At 37.6% G+C, this 18,840-nt stretch overlaps 1 non-coding gene across 1 annotated transcript; it reads right to left on the reverse strand.

The window, feature by feature from the left end:
- Positions 1-18,164: 18,164 nt before the first annotated feature.
- Positions 18,165-18,238, reverse strand: Trnat-ggu (transfer RNA threonine (anticodon GGU)). Its single transcript has one exon. It is a non-coding gene; the product is annotated as a tRNA-Thr (tRNA).
- Between the last annotated feature and the right edge of the window lie 602 nt (positions 18,239-18,840).

Consider the following 18,840-nt stretch of genomic DNA (forward strand, 5'->3'; position numbering starts at 1 on the left):
CCCGCAAATGTTTTACACAGAAGTTTTCAGGCCTCATAACTGCTCAATTGTTGGTCTAACACATTTAGAATGGCAAACACTTGATAAATACACCTGTGAGGTCAAATTTGGGCAAAAATGCTAAATTTTGGCCCCAAATCGGTTTTTTTGCCCACTTCTTTTTTTGTTAAACGTAACAAAAACATTTTTGGGGCAAGAATGTTTTTTATTAATTTTAAAAAACTAGGTAAAAAATATCTAGGAGCTGTTTGTTTATTTTTTTAAAAATTTTGACCAACTATGAGAAATTTGCACCAATAATGGGTCAAAAATTCATAAATAAAAAAAAGCCTGATTTTCGCCCAAATTTCAAATATTTTTGGTGAAAATCCTGGCTGATTGTATGAATGTTTGGTTGCTGTTGCTTAATTGATTTCGTGATTGATTATAGGGTGGATGGCTAGTTTGTTATTGTTCGATCATTAATCAATTGAGCCATTACATTCGAACAATAAAGTGAACAATGAATTGAAAAATCAAACAATCAAGCAAATAACCCAAAATCAATATCAACATCTTTTGCAATTATGCAATCAACACAATCATTTAAAAATGAAACAATCAATCAAGCGAACAAATAATCGATCAAGCAATTAAATAATTAAACAATCAATCAATTTATGAATAGGGTGGATGGCTGGTTTGTGATGTTCGATTCATTAATCAATTACATTTGAACGAAAAAAAAAACAATTTAAACAATCAAGCAAATAACCTCAAACAATCAAGCAAATAACCCAAAATCAATATCAACATCTTGTTTTTTAATCTAACAATCAAGCAATCAATCTCTGATCTTTTTATTGATTATTTAAATGATTGAGTAACCTTATTGCTTGATCACTTGGGTTGATTATCAGGTTGATCATTTATTTAAAAACATTTCAGATACTTTCTTAAAATTAATTGCTTGATTTTTTGTGTGATTATTCATTTAAGTGATTGTTTGATTGACAGTTTAATTGTTCAATTGATTGATAATTGTTTGATCAAACAAATTAATCAATTTGATTGCTTGATTAATTGTGATTGTTTGCATATATATGCTTGCGTTTTTGTCTCGCCTGAAGTATATTCCGTGTGGGTGTGTGTGTGGGGGGGGGGGTTGGTGTCTGTCCATCCGGAGCTGTATCTGGGGATCAGTAAGACCTATGGGGACGCTACTTGGTGGCAGGAAGGATATCCTACTGTGCTCTCTGACTGTATGCTTTTTGGTGAAAAATATGCAAATTAACATAGGCCTAGCTAATTTGCATCATCGTTAATTTGCATAATTTATGCGGAACGCTTCTACAAATTTGGTTGGAAATGTGAAGAAATCAACTCGTGGAGCTGTACAGGGATTCGTAAGAACCACACAGTGCGCGTAAGAACCATAACTTGAGAGGGGGTAGAATGATCAGAGGGTCTCGATCTGATTAGATTTTCAGTGCAAAATATGTTAATTAAATACCTAATTTGCATAATTTATGCGTAAGAAGCAAAATACCTTTTGACCACATGTGGAGATCCGTATGGGGTACAGTGACGTAACTTTGTGGGGAGTAGCGGGGCCAGGAAATCTCGACCTGATTAGGCCTTAGGTTTTTGGGGTCAAATCGCCGGGGTCACCAGGGGTCATCCAAGGTCAAATTGTCAGCAGGTACAGTCAACATTTACAAGTCAAATTTTTGTTTGGTCAATTCAGGGTCACCAAGGGTCATTTGAGGTCAAATAAGTACAAACTGTCGTATGGGCATGAAACCTGGTGCGTACAGTCAACATTTAGAGTCAAATTTTTGGATGGTCATTTCGGGATCACCAAGGTTCATCTAAGGTCAAATTAGTAAAAACTGTCGTATGGGCATGAAACATTTGGGGGTCACCAGGGGTCATGTGAGGTCAAATTAGTAGAAACTGTCAGATGTGCATGAAACTTGGTACATGTTGGGAAGGTCATTTCGGGTCAGAGCTCAATTTTTCATTTGGTGGTCAGCAGGGGTCATCTGAGGTCAAATTAGTGAAACTGTCATATGGGCATGAAATTTAGTGGGTACAGTCAACATTTAAAGCCATATTTTTGGAAGGTCATTTCGGGGTCACCTGAGGTCAAATTATGAAAAACTGCCAAATGGGCATAAAATGTGGTGGGTACAGTTTGCATTTAGAGCCAAATGTTTCGAAAGGTCACCAGGGGTCATCTGAGGTCAGCAACACTGTATTTTCTAAAAAAAAGCAACACCGCCCCAAGATATTCTAATTTGTTTCCCACAGCCACATGTTGAGTCACTCTAATGACACCAACAAAAATTTGGATGTATATTTTTTATATTTGCATTTGAATTCTTCAACTAAAAATTCAATTTTTAAGACATTTTGAGGGGGGGGTATGTTTAGACACCCCTAGAGCCAAATGATAGGGGTTGGTTGAATGTCAATTGTTCCCTGTAATGCTCGGGGTAGATGTTTCCTACAAATACTTAATTTACTTAAATAACTTCAACCACTTGTGAAAAAATGAGAATACAAAATTGGCTTAAATTCAGGAAAAATTAATCCATTTTTAAGGTGGGTAAATTGTACCAAAACAAATAAGGGCTATAAACCCTTTGAGGGGTCAAAATCCTGGAAAAGTTTCAGTGAGAATGTTTCATCAAACACCCCTACTACACCAAATATGGGCAAATTCGGACAACCTTGATGTTCCTGCCACTGCCTGGTTTTCTCCGGCATTAAAAGAGCCAAATTTAAGGAAGGTCAATTCGGGGTCACCTGAGGTCAAATTAGTAAAAACTGTCGTATGGGTATGAAACTTGGTGGGTATACAGTCAATAGATCCAAATATTTGGAAGGTCATTTAGGGTCACCAGGGGTCATCTGAGGTCAAATTAGTGAAAACTGTCATATGGGTATGAAACTTTGAGGGTACAGTCAACATTTAGAGCCAAATTTTGGGAAGGTCATTTGGGGGTGACCAGGGGTCATCTGAGGTCAAATTGGTAAAATCTGTCGGATGGGCATGAAACTAGGTGGGTACAGTCAACATTTAGAGCCAAATTTTGGGAAGGTCATTTGGGGGTCACCAGGGGTCATCTGAGGTCAAATTGGTAAAAACTGTCAGATGGGCATGAAACTTTCAGAGTACAATTAACATTTAGAGTCAAATTTTGGGAAGGGCATTTTGGGGTCAATACGGGTCATCTAAGGTCATATTAGCAAAAACTGACAGATGGGCATAAAACTTGGTGGGTACAGTTAACATTTAGATCCAAATATTTGGAAGGTCATTTAGGGGTCACCAGGGGTCATCTGAGGTCAAATTAGTGAAAACTGTCATATGGGTATGAAACTTTGAGGGTACAGTCAACATTTAGAGCCAAATTTTGGGAAGGTCATTTGGGGGTCACCAGGGGTCATCTGAGGTCAAATTGGTAAAAACTGTCAGATGGGCATGAAACTTTCAGAGTACAATTAACATTTAGAGTCAAATGTTGGGAAGGTCATTTTGGGGTCAATACGGGTCATCTAAGGTCATATTAGCAAAAACTGACAGATGGGCATAAAACTTGGTGGGTACAGTTAACATTTAGAGCCAAATTTTGGAAGGTCATTTGAGGGTCACCAGGGGTCATCTGAGGTCAAATTGGTAAAAACTGTCGGATGGCCATGAAACTAGGTGGGTACAGTCAACATTAAGAGCCAAATTAAAAAAAGGTCAATTCGGGGTCACCTGAGGTCAAATTAGTAAAAACTGTCGTATGGGTATGAAACTTGGTGGGTATACAGTCAATAGATCCAAATATTTGGAAGGTCATTTAGGGGTCACCAGGGGTCATCTGAGGTCAAATTAGTGAAAACTGTCATATGGGTATGAAACTTTGAGGGAACAGTCAACATTTAGAGCCAAATTTTGGGAAGGTCATTTAGGGGTCACCAGGGGTCATCTGAGGTCAAATTGGTAAAAACTGTCAGATGGGCATGAAACTTTGAGAGTACAATTAACATTTAGAGCCAAATTTTGGGAAGGTCATTTTGGGGTTACCACGGGTCATCTAAGGTCATATTAGCAAAAACTGTAGTATGGGTATGAAACTTGGTTGGTACAGTCAACAAATAGAGCCAAATATTTTGAAGGTCATTTCGGGGTCACCTGAGGTCAAATTAGTAAAAACTGTCATATGGGCATGAAACTTTAAGGGTACAGTCAACATTTAGAGCCAAATTTTTGGAAGGTCATTTCGGGACTTTACAGGTCATCTAAGGTCAAATTAGCAAAAACTGTTCAAATTTTTTGTTGTTCGTGGGATGTTTTAGGGGTCTGTGTTTGTTTGTTATACATATGCCAGTTGGTAGCCGTCTAGTTTAAAGCATAACCACCACGTCAAGGTAGGCCCCTTTTGGTTATGATTCTTTTGGGTAGAGAACCCACACCATGAGACAGAGCTGGCTGTGCCTCATAAGGGTAACAACTACAACTGGACACGCAAATCCAGTTCAACCCTCCGTAATGCCGACTAAGCCTGCAGCGCGGAGCATTTTCACTGAGAATAGTAGCAGACTACACCAAAAATGTGGTTCAACGAAACTATGACATCTGAGCCCACACAGATGGCCCACTAAGATTCTCGTTACAGGACGGCACAGGGCACAGGGTTCCCATTTCTATCCAACCACACGCATGCTATCCAACCATGATTCCGAAGAATCGGGTGATTCAAGAATCGGGTGATTCAAGAATCTTGCATAACAATAAACAAAGACACAAACAAACAAACAATCATCAAGCATCATCCCGTCTTCTGCTCGCTATACCAATGGCCTGTAATAGAGATAGAAATATACAAACTTGCGTTTAATGGCGTGACCAGATTGTTTCCCATTTTTCTATAATTATCGAAACAGATTTTGGTATCACAAGAATGAAAGCTGATATTTTTCTCATTACTATTGTGTTGGATATACACGTTTTTGCTTCTCATATCAAAATAACAGGATTAATGCAAGTCAAAGGGTGTTTAATGGTACCTCAATGTTAGGATGAAAACAGAATATGAAAAATTATGACCACTTGTCTTTCAGAACGAAATTAAAATATATGTATGTATATGGTTCATCTTTATACTTGGAAGCACTTTTAAGTGCTTTAAAAGTGTTTAAAAGGTCCAAAACAAAACTTTGGAGATGTTTTCACATATTTACTGTGGGATCTGAGAGTACATAAGACATATTGAATTGCATTTTGAAAACAAGGAATATCCATGTCCGAAAAAGATAACAGACCGGGTTCAAGCAGTCAAAATCTCGGCATCACTCGATAATGATAACCGATTGTTCCATGAAATGAGACAGGCAAAACTGCTACGCACTTTATAGCATATTTTTATGGTCTATTGCGTAATCACAAAGGCACACAATGCTCTATCGCGTAAGGTACACAACGTTGGCGTGATTGTTAGACAAGGCACGGTCGAATATTCAGCCCTCATGAATATGCGAGAATTCACAGCATACAATGCAAGGGGACTTTGACTGTTGAAGCATGGTCTGTAGTAGTGGGAATGTCCTGATATCAAAAATTGCAAATGATTAAAAATTGATATTTTTGAAATTTAACAGTTCTTGAAATAAATTGTATTAATCTAATGATTTGTACTTAAAGTGTATGTAACTCGGATGAAAAGCTGTCCATCATATGGAAATTTTGATCTTTGGTAATGGTATTGAAGATATAGATTTGTCTTTTTAGGGAAAAAATCTTCAATATGAAAGGTCAAAATTTTCAATTGATGGTCGGCTTTTCATCCCAGCTACATACACTATAAGTACATATCATAAGATTTATTAAGTTTACTTCAAGGAGGGTTAAATATCAAAAATATAAAATTTTAATAATTTGCCATAATAAATAAATATGTGAAAAGGTCGCTATCCAATCCCTTAACTGTCATTTGATTTCAATTGTCACCTCGTTCAATGACTGTTCAGTGTGGAAATAGAAAGTTCATTCTACCTGGTAGTGTCCCCTTCATGCCTCACGAGTCTTACAGCTGCTTTGGTCTGGTCTGGTCTGGTTTGGTTTGGTCTGGTCTGGTCTGGTCTGGTAGTTTGGTTTGGTTTGGTTTGGTCTGGTAGTAACCCCAATCCTCATCTGCACCATCCATCTGAGATACAAAAAAGAAAGAAAAAAAATACACACACAAAAGTTAGTACAATGGGAGGGGATGGGAGGGCAAAGAGGGGCTGGGGAGGGGTGGAATCTCACTAACTGGGGGCTAGCCAGTAGGAGTGGGTAGGGAGGGTGGAATCTCACTAACTGGGGGCTAGACCAGTAGGAGTGGGTAGGGAGGTGGAATCTCACTAACTGGGGGCTAGCCAGTAGGAGTGGGTAGGGGAGGGGTGGAATCTCACTAACTGGGGGGCTAAGCCAGTAGGAGTATTCCAGAAGCCGAAGCCGATAGCACTGTCACGACCATCCAGTGGCAATTGTACACTTGTACAATTGATCGGACTGGGGGCCAGTAGGAGGGTAAAGGTGTGGGTAGGGGAGGAATGGAATCTCACTAACTGGGAGGGGGGTTAGGCCAGCAGCCAATAACTCTGTCATTCCAGAAGCTGATATTATTCCAGAAGCCGATAGCACTGTCATGGCATCTAGTGGCAATTGTGCACTAATGTCTTGTACAATTGATCAGACAAAGAATCTCAATGTACTGCATGGTGGCAAATTATTGATCAGACAAAAAAATCTGGAGTCATCAGCTGGTTTGGTAGAAACTCTCATCTCCGCCAGTAATCTGAGATAAAAAAAAACAAGAAGAAAATGTTAGTACATTCCCGGAGTATGTTTAAAAGAAACCATGCACAAACCAGCCCTCTCGCCCTCCCCATGTCCTATAGGGATAGTACAATGCAAATTGGTATAATTGTGTTACTACTGCAGTTGTCTGAATAGAGCAAAAATATGTGCTAGCTAGATAGCTATTACTATAGTTGGCCAACATTGCTATCTATCTATTTATTTTTTTACATTTTTAGGTCGCCAACATGGCTATTGAACAATAATTCAAGGAGACTTTTGGTCATTGTTTTGAGGGGTAAATAGGAACAGTGATGGGGTATGGAGGTATGTTTTGCTATGTTTACCATGTTTACCATGTTTACTGTACATTTCAGAGCTGTTCAAGGGGCTAACCAAAAGTGGTCAGCGGGCCACCTATTTAGAACCCCAGATGTAGTTTTTCATATTGGGCCTATAAACTAGTATTGATAATTAAGAATTTGATAATTAACGTACCTATGCGTCCATGATCCACTTCCTCGGAGTCCCTTCACTAGAGTATGTGTGCAAGGCCATCGTGACTGTCCACATCCTTTACTGTAAAAATAAAAAAATGGTTTTTAGAATTTCAGTCTCTACTTTATAATGCATAAGCCTATGCTGGTTTGCTGCTTAAAGCCAAATTATTAAACATTTGCTGAGGAGGACACCCTCAATATTTTTCAAAATTCTGTTTTTTACATGATTGTTATGTACTTTAGTAAACTGACATACCCTGCAAAAATTAAGACTTGAGGTGCTGTAATTTTGTCAAAATCCGAGATTTTGAATCAACAACAACAAACAAACAATTTTATACCAAAAAATACAATTCTATTTTTTATGGAAATACTTGGAAATGTTGTAATATGGCTTTAAGTGGTGGTTCTTCGATCTTTGATTACTCATAAGCCCCAAGTTAAAATATATTATGCTTATACTATCCAGTGTTATCATCCAAATTGAAACACTGGCCTACTTCAGGTACCAACACAGGCTACAAATCATTGACCACAGTTTTGGATGAAGCTGGTGATCTAAATTTGGAGTGAAATACATGGTTGCTATCATGATTTAAATCAATTCATTTTTTAATCACTGATTTAAATCAACTTTTTTATTTTCTTACCAATTTTGATTAATGCAAGTTCATTTCTTTCATAAATTGTTTTTCATAACTGTTTTATTTCATTCCTAATGCTGATTTATATCAAATATTTTATATAAATATAAATTGATTTTCTTAAAATTGTTCGCAACCATGAGTAAAATTGCCAGCCATTTAAAGGAGTACCTTGTGGTATGTTTCAGTAAGATATCCAGGACAAACGTTTGAGTAAGATATCCGCGACTTTATTCCCAAAATTTCAGTTGATTCCAATTTTGTAGTTGTGAGTTATTCATTAGGCCAAGTGCTGTGCTGTAATTTTATTTTTTTAAGGGGGTACTACACCCCTGCCCAATTTTGTGCCTATTTTTGCATTTTTCTCAAATATTATAGTGCGTTGGTGACAAGTAAGATATGTATATTATAGGGGCAAGGACTACAACTACTGCACTGGAAATTTTATTTCAACACAGACAGCAGTTGTGGAGTTACAGTCAAAAATGAGGGAAAACCAATATTTGATCGATAAATCAATCACTACTTGCCTTGAGTTGCTGAATTTTCAGTGCAGTAGTTTTAGTCCTTGCCCCTATAATATACATAACTTACTTGTCACCAATGCGCTATAATTTTTGAGAAAACTGCAAAAATAGGCACACAATTAGGCAGGGGTGTAGTACCCCCTTAACAGAACATAAATTACAAATTTGACACCCACTATTTCTGTAAAGCTAATTAATGTACAAGAATTGTTTTGCACACAAACCTTATGTAGTCGGGGGTTTTGAGTGGTATAAAAATCTCAATTTTTTTTTTTAGGAAAGTGGTGGATGATGGGTCACGAACGGGGTCACGAAATGCCCCTTTAACTAAAATAATGGTGCTGTAATTTATCCAAAAAGCAAGTTGTGGTCCTTGAGTTAAGGCCAATAATTATATATGAAAATAAAAAGTTTTGGATATACCACAGACCCTTCCAGCGTTCTAGGGGGTTCTAGGGTCTGTGGATATATCATGAAAAATCTATAATCCAACACATATTTTTCACATATTTTTTTAACCAGTCACAGATTTGTCACAGAAAAATGTCTCCTAGTAGTGGATGGTTTTCACTTCGAGAAATATCATGAACATGGGTTGGAAATGACACCCCTTTTCTTTTTTATATTTTAGGGAGTGATCGTTATTTATGTTAGGGGGATGGAGGATTTTACGGGGGATGTGAAATTTTTTGATTGACTTTAGGGGCGGACATGAAATTTTGACCTTAATATTGGAGGGGGCATGAAATTTTATACAAGGAATGGAGGATTCAAGTAGGGGACGTGAAATTTTTACTGCGATATAAGGGGGATACAAAATATTTATGCGGAAATATATGAAAATCTTCCGCCCCCCTCATTGGTGTAAATAGTGATCGATCCCTAATCAACCATGAATGATCCTAGCAAGTTGCCCTAGGTCCAGGGACTCTCCAAATCTGCAGAAACTAATTTGCTTTTTACTCATTTCTATGTTCTCTATTACTTCATCAAAAATAGGTTTCATGCGTATTGTTTGTTAAAGCCTTAATGTACGATTTCCGTCAAATTTTGATTTTGTTATTCTTTATTCAAAATGTTGAAATAATATTAGTAATAACTGACGGTAAGGGTTGCTGTCCATTTTAGGTTGAAAAGTATTTTGGCCATTTAACACACAGTTCTATGGGAGGACATATTATCATAATTTTTAAATTATGATAATATGTCGAACTTTGCTCTGTTGACCTACAAAGACAACAAATTGTGTAAACATAATGTAGAACAATTTAAAACTGATTCACACAAGCAATGTAAAATTTCACTTACGAGTGGAATTTTCGTGCCTCATCCGAGGTCACTTCTTCAGCACTGAGTTGGCGTAGTACTGGAAGACGTACCGCTACTCGGTGTGAACATTACAAATTCTTTACAAGTTCTTTGAGAATTTGAGCGATCGCCCGTTGTAATCAGTATTGTTTACTTCTGAACTTCCATTGCTTTACACAGTGTCATGTCATGCTTCATCAATTTCTACTAGATATCAATAGCAAACAGCCGTAACCAAGATGTCACTCATCGAATGTGTGTAGTCGACAAAATTGCAGTGAAATTGTACATACATAACAATTCAATTAATTTTTATAATAATACATTATTTAGGGGCTGTGCAATAATTATTTGTAGGCCTATAATACCCCCAGGATGGTGAATTCTCAAAATGATCTGCCAAAATGGCTTGCCCCCCCTTGATGGAGTGCCAAAACCTTTGCCGACCCCTCCCCGCCAAAAAAATCTTTGCACATTTGAATGTTTTCTTAACGTTTTCCTACAACATTTTGGGCGTACAGAAACGGTGCCCAAAATATCTCTGGCACAAATATCTTGCCCCCACCCCTTTTCTTTGACCTGCCAAAACTCGTTTGAGCCCCCTTTTCAACGAGTGCCAAAATGCTTCCCCTCTCGGCCTGCCAAAAAATCTCCCCCCCCCTTATAATTCATCATCACGAGGGTACACATAATTATTACACCACCCCTTTGGGCTCAAGCAAGTTTGCTCGAGAACTCTAGCCAAGAATTTGCTCACCGATAGCTTCACATTCTAGGCTAGAGACCTTTGCATTCAAAATCTAGTCGGATTTGCTGAAGCATGACACCGTGTAAAGCAATGGAAGGTCAGAAGTAAACACAGCCGATCACAACAGGCGATTGCATCAAAAATGTTGCTAAAATTACACTTCAGCAAAATTTTAGACTGTCCAAAATACGCAAATCTTGCTCAAAAGATACAGTTGACTCATCGAAATAACTTTCATTCAAATTTCAACATGAACAGAATAAATAACCTCCGGTGTAAAAAATTGAACCGCTGTCCGACCGAAAAACCATAGTAAAGTAGGCCTACTCTAGCATCGAATGCGTAACTATCGTGTGCAAATTCGAAGCTAGAGTTCTCGAGCAAAAGCAAGTATAACTGTTAAAGCTTACCATGCATCCCCGTCTCAGTGTCTACAGGTTTAAATTGTCGCGGTATTAAAGCATCACCGGCATTGTTCTGGTATCACTATGGCATCACTGGCCAATTAGTAGGCCTACGCGCAACACGCTTGCGCACTGACACGACCTTGATGAATAGAGCTCAGCTGGAGGAGACTAATTCATTCGCAAACAGAGGGGGGTTATGTTAATACGGGTGTTAATACTGATGCTGGGTTCACTCGCGATCGGTCAAACTCAAGTTCCCACCATTAATAATAAAACTGCGTTTTGAGTCATTTGTAAGTTGTAGTCCTAAAAGATGATAAACCTAAAGTTTTTAAAAACCGTGCCCTGCTTTGTAATCCTGTTTGGACTGGACAAAATATTCCCGGGAAAAATTTTTGGTCCACTCCACTTTGAATTACATGAAACTGATGAAAGCCAAAATTGTCTCACTTTATGAAGCCGGTTTCAATGAGGCATGAACCTAAGATTGCCTAACTTTATAAGCCAAAAGCTGAAATTGCCTAACTTTATGAAGCCGGTTTCAATGAGGCATGAACCTAAGATTGCCTAACTTTATAAGCCAAAAGCTAAAATTGCCTAACTTTATGAAGCCGGTTTCAATGAGGCATGAACCTAAGATTGCCTAACTTTATAAGCCAAAAGCTAAAATTGCCTAACTTTATGAAGCCGGTTTCAATGAGGCATGAACCTAAGATTGCCTAACTTTATAAGCCAAAAGCTAAAATTGTCTAACTTTATGAAGCCGGTCTCAATGAGCCATGAACCTGAGATTGCCTAACTTTATAAGCCAAAAGCTAAAATTGCCTAACTTTATGAAGCCGGTTTCAATGAGGCATGAACCTGAGATTGCCTAACTTTATAAGCCAAAAGCTAAAATTGCCTAACTTTATGAAGCCGGTCTCAATGAGCCATGAACCTGAGATTGCCTAACTTTATAAGCCAAAAGCTAAAACTGTCTAACTTTATGTAAAATCAGGCTGAACTGTCGCGGGAACTGTCTATGTCACGCACCAAACTGGGGAATGAATGGATGACGGTATGTGAATTTTAAGTTAATAGTTTGCACTCACCAATCACTCTCTCAAAAAAAAGGTTCAACTTAGAACTTTTTTTTGTCCTGTATGCAGAACCCTAAGCAGTAATAAGGTTCTAAAAAGAACCGTAAAAAGTTCTATAAAGAACCTTAAAGATTTAAATAGGCCTGGTGACATTCTAATTCATTCATTCAGGGACTCATCACCATGATCACAAAGTTAAGAAAAGTAAAACGTAGTGTTAACCCTTTTTGGTACTAAAAAATCATTTCCTTGGATAAAGAAAATTTTTTCTGTTCTACTTAGAACCTTTGAGGGTTCTTTCTTTAAGATTCCTTAAAGGTTCTAAAAGCTCAAGGTTCTACAAAGAAGCTTTTTCTTGGCTACATAACTTTTTTTTGCTGTACAAAGAACTACAAAGAATTGGGTTTTAACTGGGTTCTGCATACAGGACAAAAAAAGGTTCTAAGTTGAACCTTTTTTGAACCTTTTTTTCTGAGAGTGTATGGCAGCCAAGTGGTTTCACTTTTTGGTGCCCCCCCCGCTATGGAAGAAACTTATAGAAGAAAAAGCCCTTATGTTAGATTCTTTGGCGGATTGATACATAAGGGGCCGTTCACAAACACTTGTTAGGGGGCCTGATGCAAAAAGGAGGCCCTTAAAAGTTTTGACCCTACTAAGGGGTGGGGCCTGAAAAATGACCACAAATTTTCCTAGTAAAATTGAGTTTATATGTTTTTCTATGGGGTTGACCCATAATTTCCATGTCTAAAAGAGCCCTGAAATTTTTGAGATCTGTAAGGAGGAGGAGGGCGAAACATTTCTCTGGCACAAATATCGGTACAAATATCTTCCCCCCCCCTTGTCTTTGACTTGCCAAAACTCGCTTGAGCCCCCTTTTCAATGAGTGCCAAAAATGCTTCCCCTCTCGGCCTGCCAAAAATCTTTGCCCCCCCCCACCATAATTCACCAACCCCTTTGGGCTCAAGCAAGTATAACTATTAAAGCTTACCATGTTCTGACACTATAAGGGGTGGAGCCTGAAAAATGACCACAAATTTTCCTAGGAAAATTGAGTTTATATGCTTTTCTATGGGGTTGACCCATAATTTCCATGTTTAAAAGGGCCCTGAAATTTTTGAGATCTGTAAACGTGGGGGGGCGAAAAATTTTTGCAATTAAATTTTTCACATCAGCACCCCCCCAACAAGTGTTTGTGATTGTGAACGGTTCCTAAGCCCTAAAGCACAGTGACTTTTATCACGTGAGGGAGCATCCTTGGCGTGATGTAGGTACTCATCTCAACCGGTTGCAATTGGAGTCATTTTTAAAGAGGAAAGCCTACCTTGGATACCCAAGCATGGGAGGCGGAAACCTGGAAGACCTGCTCTGACCTACATTGACATTCTGGAAGATGACACTGGACTGGAGGCAGCAGACTTCAAGACAGCAATGGAGGACAGGAAGTTGTGGAAAGCCATCACAGTTCGAGGACACCACTCGAAGTAGTTATCCACTGCTGATATCAGTATTGATGAAGTAGTTATCTACTTCTGATATTGGTATTGATGAAGTAACTATATACTACTGATATTGGTATTGATGAAGTAGCTGTCTACTGCTGATATTGGTATTGATGAAGTAGTTATCTACTGCTGATATTGGTATTGATGAAGTAGCTATCTACTGCTGATACTGGTTTTGAGGGAAGCAAGTAGTTGACCAACTATTGATATTGGTATTAATGAAGTAAGTAGCTATCTACTGCTGATAGTGGCATTGATAAAGCAGCTATATACTACTGATTTGATGAAGTAGCTATCTAATTTTGACAGTGGTATTGATGAAGTAAGTAGCTATCTACTGTTGATATTGATAAGGTAAGTACCTCTCTACTGTTGATATTGGTATTGATGAGGTAGTTATCAATAGTGGTAATGATGAAGTAGGTAGCCTCCTACTTCTGACATTTGTATTGATGCGGTAAGTAGCTATCTACTGCTATCTATAGTAGTTATCTACTGATATTGGTATTGATGAAGTAGTTATCCACTGTTGATAGTGGCATTGATAAAGCAGCTATATACTACTGATATTGGTATTGATGAAGTAGCTATCTAATTTTGACAGTGGTATTGATGAAATAAGTAGCTATCTACTGTTGATATTGATATGGTAAGCACCTCTCTACTGTTGATATTGGTATTGATGAGGTAGTTATTATAGTGGTAATGATGAAGTAGGTAGCCTCCTACTTCTGAAATTTGTATTGATGAGGCAAGTAGCTATCTACTGCTATCTATAGTAGTTATCTACTGCTGATATTGGTATTGACAAAGTAGTTATCCACTGCTGATATCGGTATTGATGAAGTAGTTATCTACTGCTGATATTGGTATTGACAAAGTAGTTATCCACTGCTGATATCGGTATTGATGAAGTAGTTATCTACTGCTGATATTGGTATTGATGAAGTGATATTGGTAATGATGAAGTAGTTATCTACTGCTGATATTGGTATTGATGAAGTGATATTGGTAATGATGAAGTAGCTATCTACTCCTGATATTGGTATTGATGAAGTAGTTATCCACTGCTGATATTGGTATTGATGAAGTGATATTGGCAATGATGAAGTAGTTATCTACTGCTGATATTGGTATTGATGAAGTAGTTATCCACTGCTGATATTGGTATTGACAAAGTAGTTATCCACTGCTGATATTGGTATTGATGAAGTAGTTATCTACTGCTGATATTGGTATTGATGAAGTGATATTGGCAATGATGAAGTAGTTATCTACTGCTGATATTGGTATTGATGAAGTAGTTATCCACTGCTGATATCGGTATTGATGAAGTAGTTATCTACTGCTGATATTGGTATTGATGAAGTGATATTGGTAATGATGAAGTAGCTATCTACTGCTGATATTGGTATTGATGAAGTAGTTATCTACTGCTGATATTGGTATTGATGAAGTAGTTATCCACTGCTGATATCGGTATTGATGAAGTAGTTATCTACTGCTGATATTGGTAGTGATGAAGTAGCTATCCACTGCTGATATTGGTATTGATGAAGTAGCTATCCACTGCTGATATTGGTATTGATGAAGTGATATTCCCATTGGTGAAGTAGTTATCTACTGCTGATATCAGTATTGATGAAGTAGTTATCCACTGCTGATATCGGTATTGATGAAGTAGTTATCTACTGCTGATATTGGTAGTGATGAAGTACATGTAGTTATCCACTGCTGATATTGGTAGTGATGAAGTAGCTATCCACAGCTGATATTGATGAAGTGATATTGACATTGATGAAGTAGTTATCTACTGCTGATATCAGTATTGATGAAGTAGTTATCCACTGCTGATATCGGTATTGATGAAGTAGTTATCTACTGCTGATATTGGTAGTGATGAAGTAGTTATCCACTGCTGATATTGGTAGTGATGAAGTAGTTATCCACTGCTGATATCGGTATTGATGAAGTAGTTATCCACTGCTGATATTGGTAGTGATGAAGTAGTTATCCACTGCTGATATCGGTATTGATGAAGTAGTTATCTACTGCTGATATTGGTATTGATGAAGTGATATTGGTAATGATGAAGTAGTTATCTACTCCTGATATTGACATTGATGAAGTAGTTATCCACTGCTGATATCGGTATTGATGAAGTAGTTATCTACTGCTGATATTGGTAGTGATGAAGTAGTTATCCACTGCTGATATCGGTATTGATGAAGTAGTTATCTACTGCTGATATGGTATTGATGAAGTGATATTGGTAATGATGAAGTAGCTATCTACTCCTGATATTGGTATTGATGAAGTAGTTATCCACTGCTGATATCGGTATTGATGAAGTAGTTATCTACTGCTGATATTGGTATTGATGAAGTGATATTGGTAATGATGAAGTAGCTATCTACTCCTGATATTGGTATTGATGAAGTAGTTATCTACTGTTGATATTGATGAAGTAGCTATCTACTGCTAATATTGGTATTGATGAAGTAGCTATCTACTACTGATATTTGTATTGATGAAGTAGTTATCTACTACTGATATTGACGAAGTAGCTACCAGCAAATGCAAAAATGTTCTGGTTTTATTCAAAATGTTTTAATAATTAAATGTGGGGTTATATATATATAGGTCATGAAAACATTTTTTAAATGTTACATATGAATAAATACTATAACATTTTAAAAACATCAAATGACATTATGTTACCACGTTTCATACAACCCAACAATAAAACATTTTCTATAAAACAGTTTGTTTGCTGGGTATGTACTGATGATGTGATATATTGATGAAGTGCCTATCTACTGTTGCTAGTTAAAGCCACAATTTCTCTGCGATACAGAAAAATTCACGGAATTCGGGGTTTGGTCACGGAAATTTTAAAATGCCCCAAAATTGTGAAAGATTACCTTCATCATTGCAATTTATTTGAATGCTTTGCAATTAATAGTTTCACTCTAATGTTGTTGTCATGTAGTTGAATTAAAGAAGGGGACTGGTGGTTATCTCGATGTATCTTTCTCCACCCACCAGTTCCAAGTGCAGGGCAATAAAAACAGAAATACAAAAAAGAAATGTCTAACTTTTGTGTTGATTTGCAAAATAAAACAAAGAAAATGATTATTTAGCAGTAATCAACCATTAATTGATCCATTCTAGCATTAATTCTAGCCCTGTGATGGCGATGTTGCAAAATACCCTATTAAATCATGTCTTTTCACTTTTCAGTGCTTTATATTGGAAAACAGAAAATCATAGAAATCGTCCAATTTGTAACACAGATTTTAAATTTTGTAACACAGAGAAATTGTGGCTTTACTGATAGTGGGTATTGAAAACTAGTAGATTATTTCCATGAGAAACATCCAAACATTAGCAACATCATCTGACTGTCAAAGGACAGAGTTATGATTGTTGCTATCTACTAAAGCAGTGTTGTAGGTCTCGAGACCAGGTCTCGGTCTCGAGACCATCTCGAGACCTGGTTTTGCAGTGTCTCGGTCTCGGATGTCAAGGTCTCGGTCTCGGAACTCACAAGTCTCGGTCTCGGACCACAAAAGTCTCGGTCTCGGACCTCAAAAGTCTCGGTCTCCGACCTCAAAAGTCTCGGTCTCGAACATGTTTTTACTTCGAGACCAGTCGAGACCTGAAGAAAAAGATATGATTTTCTGTTGTTGTTCATTACTTATTCCTTACCCTAAATTTCAATGAATGTTGAAGAAATTGTTAAGAATAAAGATACAGAAATCTTTTTTTGTGATAGCGACATGAATGAGTTTAGGGATTTAACAATAAATGGTGTTATAACTGACTCGTAGGTGAGCATGTTCGGATGTGAGCTTCCAATTTCAGTTCATGATTAAACGTAATTGGGCAGGTACTAGGTTGCAGAAGCGGGGGACACGTTCCCACTAAACCTTTGCAAGGGGAACATCCTCAAAAAAAAAAATAGAAAAAACAATAAAAGAACAAATAAAGCAATAGTTGCCCTGTGTTTTGGGCCCAAATATGGTAAAATTGCTTTCAATTTATAAAAAATTAAGACAAATTGTTTTTAATTTGGGTCCAAATTTCTTTAAAAATTGGTACATTGATAGGTCCCCTTTCAAATTCTCAGCGGCATACCCCTACCCAAACCAAACTTGAGTATCCCCGGGATTAAACCAAGGTCTCGGTCTCGGAACGTAGAGGTCTCGGTCTCGGAAGGCTTGGTCTCGGTCTCGATCTTGGATGGGTAGGTCTTGGTCTCGGACAGAGGTCTTGACTACAACACTGTACTAAAGATGGTATATTGGGCTATTCCATTTGAAATATATACACCCCTATAGAACCACCTTAAATCTCCCACACAGGTGTAGATTTTCAACGGAGTCACCCATTCAGGTATCCCCATTAAAATTAAGGTCAAATCTTCCATAGTGGGTGTATGGATTTCAATTGGATTAGCCCAATAAGAGAAGTATTTCAAGCACCAATGAAAGACAACAGAATGATTATGTTCATATTGTTCAGGTCAATACCTGCTTGTATGCTTTATTCATGTTTAAAACAAGTAAAATACACGAAAGGTTTTAACACAAGTCAACACATACATAAATGACAGCCAGTGAAAAAATTTCACTGACCATCCAGGATTTGAACCTGGGACCCTCGGATCACCAGACCGATGCTCTACCAACTGAGCTAATGAGTCAGATGGAGAAGAGCAGTGATATTACTATAGGCCTTCAGTTCAATACCCGCCCTCTATCATCTTCTCATCCAAGAAGCTTTAAGAAAGAGGTTTTGGAAATCATTCCGAAATCATATTTGAAACGGAGAAATAAAGTTTAATCTATGTGGTAAATTAAATATGAGAAAGGTTTTTAACACAAGTCAACACATACATAAATGACAGCCAGTGAAAAAATTTCACTGACCATCCAGGATTTGAACCTGGGACCCTCGGATCACCGGACCGATGCTCTACCAACTGAGCTAGTGAAATACACTTTTTTATTACTATTAAAAGTAATACCAGTATGCCACATGGATGACAAGCCTACAGGTCGTAGTAATAATGTATATTGACATAAATAACAGAGCCTTCATCTCATAAATTTTATGAGGCCCAGACTCAAAAGCTAGAATTTTGGCCAGTATCTGTGAATTGTTTCTCCCAACGGTATTTGTAAAACGATTTGATTGAATCAAAGTCCCGGCCCCCAACTCAACACAAAAATTGACAATCATGAGAGCGCAGAAAAGGGGTAATTTTTTTACCAGTAGCGAGGACCGCAAAATTGGGAAAAAAGGG

The sequence above is a fragment of the Amphiura filiformis genome, chromosome 9 (genome assembly GCF_039555335.1).
Source record: "Amphiura filiformis chromosome 9, Afil_fr2py, whole genome shotgun sequence".
NCBI classification, from domain to species: Eukaryota; Metazoa; Echinodermata; class Ophiuroidea; order Amphilepidida; family Amphiuridae; genus Amphiura; species Amphiura filiformis.